This window comes from Oryctolagus cuniculus, chromosome 20 (assembly GCF_051225735.1).
Source record: "Oryctolagus cuniculus isolate XC-2025 breed Fujian yellow rabbit chromosome 20, ASM5122573v1, whole genome shotgun sequence".
Lineage (NCBI taxonomy): Eukaryota > Metazoa > Chordata > Mammalia > Lagomorpha > Leporidae > Oryctolagus > Oryctolagus cuniculus.
In genome coordinates, this window is record NC_142886.1 from 50,731,074 (window position 1) to 50,739,976 (window position 8,903).

Sequence of the window (8,903 nt, forward strand, 5' to 3'; positions counted from 1 at the left end):
GATTAAATGGAGCACTTCAAGTGTGGGCACCTGAGGGCTGGCGCTGTGGCACCAGGTAAAGCCACCGCCTGCAGTACGGGCATCCCACTTAGCTCCAGTTCAAGACTCGGCTGCTCCACTTCTGATCCAGCTCTCAGCCATGGCCTGGGAAAGCAGTGGAAGATGGCCCAAGTGCTTGGACCCCTGCACCTGTGTGGGAGACCTGGAGGAAAATCCTGGCTCCTGGCTTTGGATCAGTGCAGCTCCGGCCGTTGCAGGCATCTGGGGAGTGAACCAGCGGATGGAAGATTCTCTCTCTCTGTAACTCTGCCTTTCAAATAAAAAAAAATAAATCTATAAAAACAAAATAAGACAAATGTGGGCAACTTCTTCTGTGTTAGTTGCATAACAACAAACTTTTGGGGACTTTCTTGTCCAGAGATTGCCACAAAATGGACAGAAAATTGCCTCTGGTTCTGGCACAGCCGCGAGGGAGCCGGCTACCATCCTCGGTGCTGGAGCGAGCCAGCAGTCTTCTGTGGAATTGACCTCTGCAGCGTGGCAGCCCCCCCAACCTGAGGGAGGTGCGGTCCCAGGCCCCCAGGGGACGCCGCTGTTCTCAGCGCCGTGTTGCTGCCCGTCCATACACACCCACAATAAAATTCAGTCTGTAAGTTAGATACAGGAGCAGAGGAACATCAGTAAAGAATAAAATAGAACAATATAATAATAACACATGGTAATAAAAGTAACGCAAACTTATGGGTTGTCCATTTCTGGGATTTTCCATTGTCAGGTCATAGGTAATTTTTTTTTTTTTTTTTTTTGCACCAGCTCCCTTGCCCCCCCCCCCGCTCCCTCCACAGATGACCCCCATTTTAAAAATATTTATTTATTTATTTGACAGGTTAAGTTATTTAGAGAAGTAGAAACAAAGAGATCTCTATCTTCTATCTGCTGGTTCACTCCCTAAATGGCCACAACAGCCAGAGCTGGGCTGAGCCAGGCCAGGCCAAAGCCAGGAGCCAGGAGCTTCACCCAGGTCTCCCACGCAGGTACAGGGCCTCAAGACCTGGACCATCTTCTGCTGCTTTTCCCAGGCCATCAGCAGGGAGCTGGATGGGAAGTGGAGCAGCTGGGACTCAGACCGGCGCCCATGTGGGATGCTGGCATCGCAGGCGGCAGCTGTACCGGCTGCGCCGCAGCACCGGCCCCCAGACCACAGCTTTGAGGGAGACCCTGGCAAGCGGGGCCGAGCCGGGGGAGTCTGCCGTGTGCCTCTGCCGTCTGGGAGATGAGAGCACTCTTGGCCGAGCTGTCGCTCAGAGCCTGTCGATTCATTGCTCCTGTTGCCTCGGCAGAACTGACCTCCCCAGGCAGGGCTCTCTCCTTATTCAGTTCCTTTTAGTTATTTTATTTGTAAGGTAGAGACAGAGACAGAACGAGATCCTCCACCTGCTGGTCCACTCCCCAAATGCCTGCGGTAGTGGGGCTGGACCAGGCAGAAACGCCAGGAGCCAGGAACTCAAATCCAGGTCCCCCATGTGGGTGGCTGGGACCCCAGTGCCTGAGCCACCCCCACTGCCTCCTGGAGTGCACGTTAGCAGGAAGCTGGATGGCGAGCAGAGCCAGGACTCGAACCAGCACTCAGATACGTGGTGTGGGCATCCCAAGTGGCCTCTTAAGTGCTGTGCCCACCTCCTGTTTCTAAGGCCAATTCTAATGAATTCCAGAGCCTGGCCTTAAAAACAAAGATGCACAGATTTAACAAAAGGATTTTTTTTTTCAAGATTTATTTATTTATTTGAAAGGCAGAGTTACAGAGAGGCAGAGGCAGCGAAGACGGAGAAGTCCAATCGGCTGCAACAGCCGGAGCTGTGCCGATCCGAAACCTGCAGCCAGGAGCTTCTTCCAGGTCTCCCGCGTGGGTTCAGGGGCCCAACGGCTTGGGCCATCTTCCACTGCTCTCCCAGGCCACAGCAGAGAGCTGGATCTGAAGTGGAGCAGCCGGGACTCGAATCAGCGCCCACATGGGATGCCAGCACTGCAGGCAGCGGCTTCACCCGCTACGCCAGGGCACCGGCCCCCAACAAGAGGAATTTAAGAGAGCGAATGACATCTCCTCCCCTGAGATCCTGGGAAGGAATCATTCTGTTACGAAACGTGGTGAGAAAACTCCACGGGAGAACACGAGGACACGTCTTGCCTTCCCGTGTGAAGTGTCGCAACTCTGAGCAGCTGGCTCGTTTCTGGGTCACGAGGAATCTGATGTTTGAACAGCCGAGCCGCCCCACTTTTCCAAGGCTTCAGAATTTGTTGCTAGGGCCTTGACAATAACTCCAAATAAAAAACTGGGATTTTGCTTGGCTGTTTTTCTCGGGGAAGTGTTGCCTGGGTACGGGTACTGGGGTCACATCGCTGGATTCTGAACTGTGAGAGCGCCTTGGGCACGTCTCAGATGAAGAGAACGGGGCTTGTCTGTGCGCTACACCTCTTACTTAGAGGCCCTGGGTCTCGAGTCGCCTCCACTTCCAGGGTGGCTGTGGTACCAGACACGAGAGGACAAGCACAAGCCGTCGCCTGTACAGGGGTCTCGTTGCAGGGTGGCCTGGAAACTCTCAGGACATCTGCAAGAAGTAAACAACCTCTCTTTCAATCTGTAAAGATTTATTAATTTGAAAGCCAGAGTTCTGAGAGAGACAGAGAGAGAGAATGAGAGAGAGAGAGATCTTCCGCCTGCTAATTCACTCCCCAAGTGGCTACAATGCCGGGCTGGGCCAGGCCGAAGTCAGGAGCCTGGAATTCCATCCAGGTCTCCCATGTGGTTGGAGGGGTCAACTTCCACTGCTTTCCCAGACGCAGTAGCAGAGAGCTGGATCGGAAGAGGAGCAGCCGGGACTCGAACCAGCGCCCGTGTGGGGTGCCGGCGCTGCAGGCAGTGACTTCACCCACTGCGCCACAGCGCAGGCAGGGGAATAGCCGATCCACTCCGCCATGTTCAGAGGGAGCCAGCGCAGCGTTCTCTGATTTGGGGGAGCACCCGTGACCGGACATCACGGGGAGCTACCAACCTGTAGGGCAACTCTAGGCATGCTGTGTAGCAGGGTACGACGGCAGCACGCTGGGACAGATCTGCCCAGGGAAGCTGGACCGGACGCTGCTGGCCGTGCGGCCTGTACCTCACAGTCAGCAGGCCCGAGAACGCCTCTTCTCTCTTCAGGGGCTGGGACATCTCGAAACAGGACTGGCCAACCCTCCTGTCAGTTATCCATGAAGGGTTTGGCCAGGCCAAGCCTTGGGCCAGTGGGCATCTTTTCCCACTAAAGGCAGGGTGATTGATCTGTGGCCAGGCCCCAGCCTGCAGCTGTGCAGAGCACACCCCACAGGGGCGGGAGGGGCCCCGACTGGGACCCCAGGGCAGGCTGGGCGCGGGCTGCGCTTGTCTTGGCTTCTCTGGAGTTCCTTCTCCCTCTACTGCCTCTGATGCTGCAGTAAAACCTCGGCTCATGGCCGGCGCCGCGGCTCACTAGGCTAATCCTCTGCCTGCGGCACCGGCACCCTGAGTTCTAGTCCCGGTCTGGGCGCCGGATTCTGTCCCAGTCGCCCCTCTTCCAGGCCAGCTCTCTGCTGTGGCCCAGGAGTGCAGTGGAGGATGGCCCAGGTCCTTGAGCCCTGCACCCCATGGGAGACCAGGAGAAGCACCTGGTTCCTGGCCAGCCACAGTGCGCCGGCCACAGCGGCCATTGCGGGTGAACCAACAGCAAAGGAAGACCTTTCTCTCTGTCTTTCTCTCTCTCACTGATCTGTGGCCACTCTGTCCACTCTGCCTGTCAAAAAAAAAATGGCTCCCTCACTGCCCGGTCTCCGCTCGCTGCAGCTCCTCTGGGGTTGAGGCAGACTGGCCGGAGGAAGGAGCCTGTGCCGGGCCTGGGGCAGCAGGGGCAGCACAGGGGACCCCAGCCCTGGGCGCAGCTGCTGCTCAGGGTTGAGCAGAGTTCCCGGGCACCAAGTCCCAGGCCAGCCCCACCGAGTCCCTGCTGCCAGCTGAACTGTGAGACCCCCCCCACCCAGGAGAAAGCCAGCAGGCCTACCCGCCCAGCGGGGAGAACAGGGAGGCCTGGTCCCTCGGCTCTGCACTGGGATGACGTCTGAGACTGGGGACACAGGGCTGGGTTCAGGGGCAGGGACACTGGGTCACCCCTGGGGGGGGTCACATAGGGTCACATAGGTCACCCCCTGCACACAGGGGCTGGGGGCTCAGCGGGGCCTCTGTTCCCCTTCCGATGTGTCCTAGGACCACGCTGGCCACCAGGTTCCCCGGGACAAGGTGAGCCTGTGCCAGTCCTTCCCGAGCCCCTGAGGCCACCGTCGCAGCTCTGTCCCGGGCCGGCAAGACAGGTGTCGCCGTTCGGCTGAGTGCCTCTGCCGGGCCTTGGATATGCTCAGCCTCACGGAGGGCGAGGCCCGAGCTGCAGAGAGCGGCCGAGGTCACCCCAGCGGCGCCCGCGGGAGGGAAGGCAGCCTGGCCCGACCCGGCCTGGCCCTGCGGACCTCGGACGCTTGGCGAGGGAAGTGCGCGTGCGCCGCTCCTCTTCCACGAGCTGCCGTCGCCCCCTGCTGGTGGCAATCGGGCCCGCCTGGGCTCGTCCCTGCGCCCCGCGGAGGAGTGCGGGTTCGAGGGCCCGCGACTGTCTGCTGTTTTGATAAAGCACTCGCTGGAATGAAGTCCACCACGTGGATATCAACATACAACTTCTAAGTTTTATTTTTATTTCTAAAAGATGTATTTATGATTTGAAAGGCAGAGAGAGGGAGCAAGCAAGCTACCATCCGCTGGTCTATTCCCCAAATGCCTGCAAAGGCCAGGCTGGGCCAGGCAGAAGCCAGGAGCCTGGAGCTCCATCCTGGTCTCCCGGGTAGGTGTGGGACCTAAAAGAGGGCCCCCAGGGAAGTCCTCCCTGAGAGGCAGTTTGCCAGGCTTATGGCCGGCATGGGGCACCCTGCAGCCCCCGCCCCCGCCCAGCCCTGACCCACACTGCTCTCTGGCAGCTGCCCCTGCCCGTGCAGGGCTGGCCCCTCTGAGCCCAGTGTCACAGCGTCAGCCTCCCTGTCAGACTCCTGGCCTGTTCCCATACCCCACACTCAGCTACAAAATCAGCCTCCCGGCCATGTCCCCTGGACAAAGGGCTGCCCTCTCCGTGCTGGCCCCCGCCTGAAACTGACCCTGACCAGGGCACCTGGCTGCCTGGCTGCAGGGGAGGGGAGCACCCGGGCACTCAGAGGAGCCAGTGCAGCCCCTGTGGAATCCCGAGCTCCCCGGCCTGCAGGTCCCCTGGCCTGGCCTGTTAGGGGCGTCCACCACACACCATGTCAGGCTCAGGGCCCAAGATGGGTTTGGGGAGAAGCATGGGAAGGAAGCAGGGAGGCACCGAGGCGAGTGGACAGAGGGGACCCCAGGCCCTCGCTTGACTGCTCTCCACAGACTGCCATGAACTGTCCCAACGTCAGTCGCAGGCCCCCCAGCCCCTTGCTCTCTCCCAGCCCTTGCTGCCCCCACCCAGGGACACAGGGGGAACCCCGGGAAGTTATTGAATGGTGGGGACTGACCTCTGGCTGAGGGCAGAGGCTGCAGCCTCCAGGAACCTCTGCCCTCTGTGCTCTGGTTGCCCCAAGGACCAACCAAACACACCCCGGCCAAACACGTTATTTCCCAGTGGGGAGGGCAGGGGCGGGGGCCTATCCCATGCGGGGTGCTGGCAGCCTGGTCCTCTGCGGTGGCCTGAGCCCTCAGGGCCTCGTGAGGCCACTGGCAAACTAGGGCCCCAGAGAGCCAGCCCGTGCTCGCAAGGGGCACCTGGTCCTGGACCCTAGCCCAGGCCAGGCCAGGTCCACAAGAGGCTCAGTGGCTGCTCTCCACTCCAACTGCACCCCTGCCCACGATGAGGTGGGAGAGGCCCCTCCGGGCCAGGGGTGCATGCATGCACTGGGGGCTCATGGGCTCCCAGGGCCGGAGGGTGCAGGATGTAGAGCGGCTGTGTGAGGCTGCAGGACCCTTGGCTGACGGGGAGGCCAGGCTCTGACTCCGTGTGGTGAGGCCCCCACCAGCCCTGCCTCCCGTGGGACCCTCCAGAGAGAGACCACGGAGCAAGAGGAGGTTGGAAGGCAGGGGCCGGGACCCGTCTTCCTCTCCCAGGAATGGAGGGAGTGGCCGCCAGCACACTGGGTTCTAGTCCCGGTCGCTCCTCTTCCAAGCCAGCTCTCTGCTGTGGCCCGGGAGTGCAGTGGAGGATGGCCCCGGTGCTTGGGCCCTGCACCCCATGGGAGACCAGGAGAAGCACCTGGCTCCTGGTTTCGGATCAACGCAGCATGCTGGCCATAGCGCACCAGCCTCAGGGGCCATTGGGGGGTGAACCAACGGAAAAGGAAGACCTTTCTCTCTGTCTCTCTCACTGTCCACTCTGCCTGTCAAAAAAATATTTATTTATGTATTTGGGAAAGGTAGAGGCAGAGAGAGAGAGAGAGAGAGAGAGAGATCGTCCATCCACTGGTTCACTTCCCAAGTGGCCACAGCAGCCAGGGCTGGGCCAGGCCAAGGCCAGGGGCCAGGAGCTCCATCCGGGTCTCCCACGTGGGTGCAGGGGCCCAAGGACTTGCGTCACCTTTGGCTGCTTTCCCAGGTGCATCAGCAAAGACCTGAATTGGAAGTGGAGCGGCCAGGACTTGGACGCGGTGCCCGTGTGGGATGCCAGGATTGTGGGCGGTGGCTTTCCCACGACACCACAGTGCCGGCCTCCTGGGTGGTTCTTGTCAGGCCCCCGTGCAGGCATCTGCGCCCTTGTCACCTCCAGCTTCCATGTGTCTTCCTAGGGTTGGACCCCAGTGACTCCACTTTTGCCCTGAAGCTTTTGTAGCCGCTTTGCCCATGGGGGGGGTCTTCCCACCCCAGCACACGCGTCCCCCCCCACGGTGGCATGAGCCTTTCCTGTGCTCCAAGGGTTTCCCTGGGGCAGCCCCCCCCCCAGGTCACTGCTGGCTCTCCTCGGGACCGCCCACCAGCCCTCTGTGCCCGGGCTGCAGCTGCGGTCCTGTCCCAGCTGACCTGCAGCGAGGCACAGCCCGCGGCCCACGAGGAGACGTCCCCTCTGGCAGGATGTCCCGAGTTTCCCGGCCTCTGCCTCAGAGCTCCAGGGCCACAGAGGGAGAGCGAGGGAGGCGAGAGAAGCAGGAAGCTGGGCGGGCTCTGGTTTCGGTGCAGCCAGGGGAGCCGGAAGGGGCCGGGACAGCTGGTCCGTTGGGTGGGCTGCGCGTTGCACCAGAGGATGGCCCGCCGAGGACAAACTGGGAGCATTCATGCAGAGGGGTGTGGAGGCTCTGGAGGCCGCGTGCCAGCGGATCTGCCCGGAACGTGGGGTTCCCGCCAGTCTCTGGGAGCGAGTTTGCACCGGAGTCCTGGCAGCCCTGAACAGCCTGTGTCTGGGGCAGCCCCAGCCGGGGCACGCAGCCGCCGGACTGGGTTTCTGCGAAGAACGGAGGTGTGTTTTGGACAAGCAGACAGAGCACCGGGAACACACAGGGGCTGGGGCTATTCTGACACGGAGACCCTGGCTACAAGGGGCGGTGGGCAGACGTCTCCATAGCAGCTTCTGTGCAAGGCCGTCTCTAGCAAGTGCTCCTGTTAGCACAGGTGTGAGGTCCGCCATTCACCTCTCCCAGGTCCACTGATGCCTCCGGCCAGGCCTGGACAGAAGGCACCGTGTCTCCTGCCCAGGACTTTCCTGGTCCACTGGAGACAGCAGATGGGACGCTGGCTTTGCCTTGTGGATTACGCCTCCAAGACTCTGGGACAAGTTCTTCCCAGCTCCTGTGTCACAGGCTCTCCCACGTTTTTCACTGGTGCCTGCTTTTACCTGTTACAGAAACCCTTTCCCAGACCACAGGTGGATGAGGGGCAGATGGGGCCCAAGACGGCCGTGCTCGGATCTCCTGGGGCCCCAGTGAGGCTCCCCAGTGCCGAGGGGCAGCGAGGGTGCCCCAGAGTGACCCTGGCCTCCAGTTGGTGCACCTGTCCCGAGCTGAGCAAGAGGGCCCCAGGGCCGCCCCAGACGAAGCTCTGTGCTCTCTGAAGCCGCAGCAGGGGGCAACCTTGCAGGGGGCTCTCAGTCACAGTGAAGTTCATGGCCGAGATCTGTGGCCCTCTGAACGGACACTTCTCCCAGAAGACTGTCCCTGGACTAACCGAGGGAAACCCCGGGTGCTGCAATGTCTGGGCTCTGGCGCCCTCTGGTGGGAGCTGGGTGCCCTACTTGCAAAGCGCCAAAGGACAGGAGGGACAGCAAGCAAGCGCAGGAGGGTCCTGAAAAACAGGCAGCAAGCGCAGGAGGGTCCTGGCTCCGCCCCCACGCCAACTCTGGACAGCAGGTGGCCCTGGAGAAGGCACTCCCCTCTCTGAGCCTTGGCTAAGCGGTGACGCTTCCATCCATCCAGGGACAGAGACGCACAGCTGAGACTGTGCAAGGGGCTGTCCCAGGAGCAGGCGTCGCTCCACCCTGCCCAGTCCTCCAGTTTCCGCTGACCCCAGGACCAGGCCTGTTTCTCGAGGGCCTGGGATGAGCTGCACGCCCCCACCCAAGCCTCCAAAAACAGTCTTGGAAAAGAAGGAAGACTGCAAGCTTCACACTTTGATTCCGGAACTTACTGCAAAGCTACAGTCATGGAGAGGACAGCCAGCCAGGCCGGCGGAACAGAGCCGAGAGGCGAGGAACAAGCCCTCCCGCTCACAGGTCCCCCGGCTTGACGGCAGCGTCAGACGGCGCCGGGTGCTGGAGTCGCTGGCCGGGGCTCGCCTCGCCTCACACACAACCGGGAACTTGAGAGGTGTCGAGACCAGGATGGAAGCAAACACAGGCACAGGCTCTCATGACCTC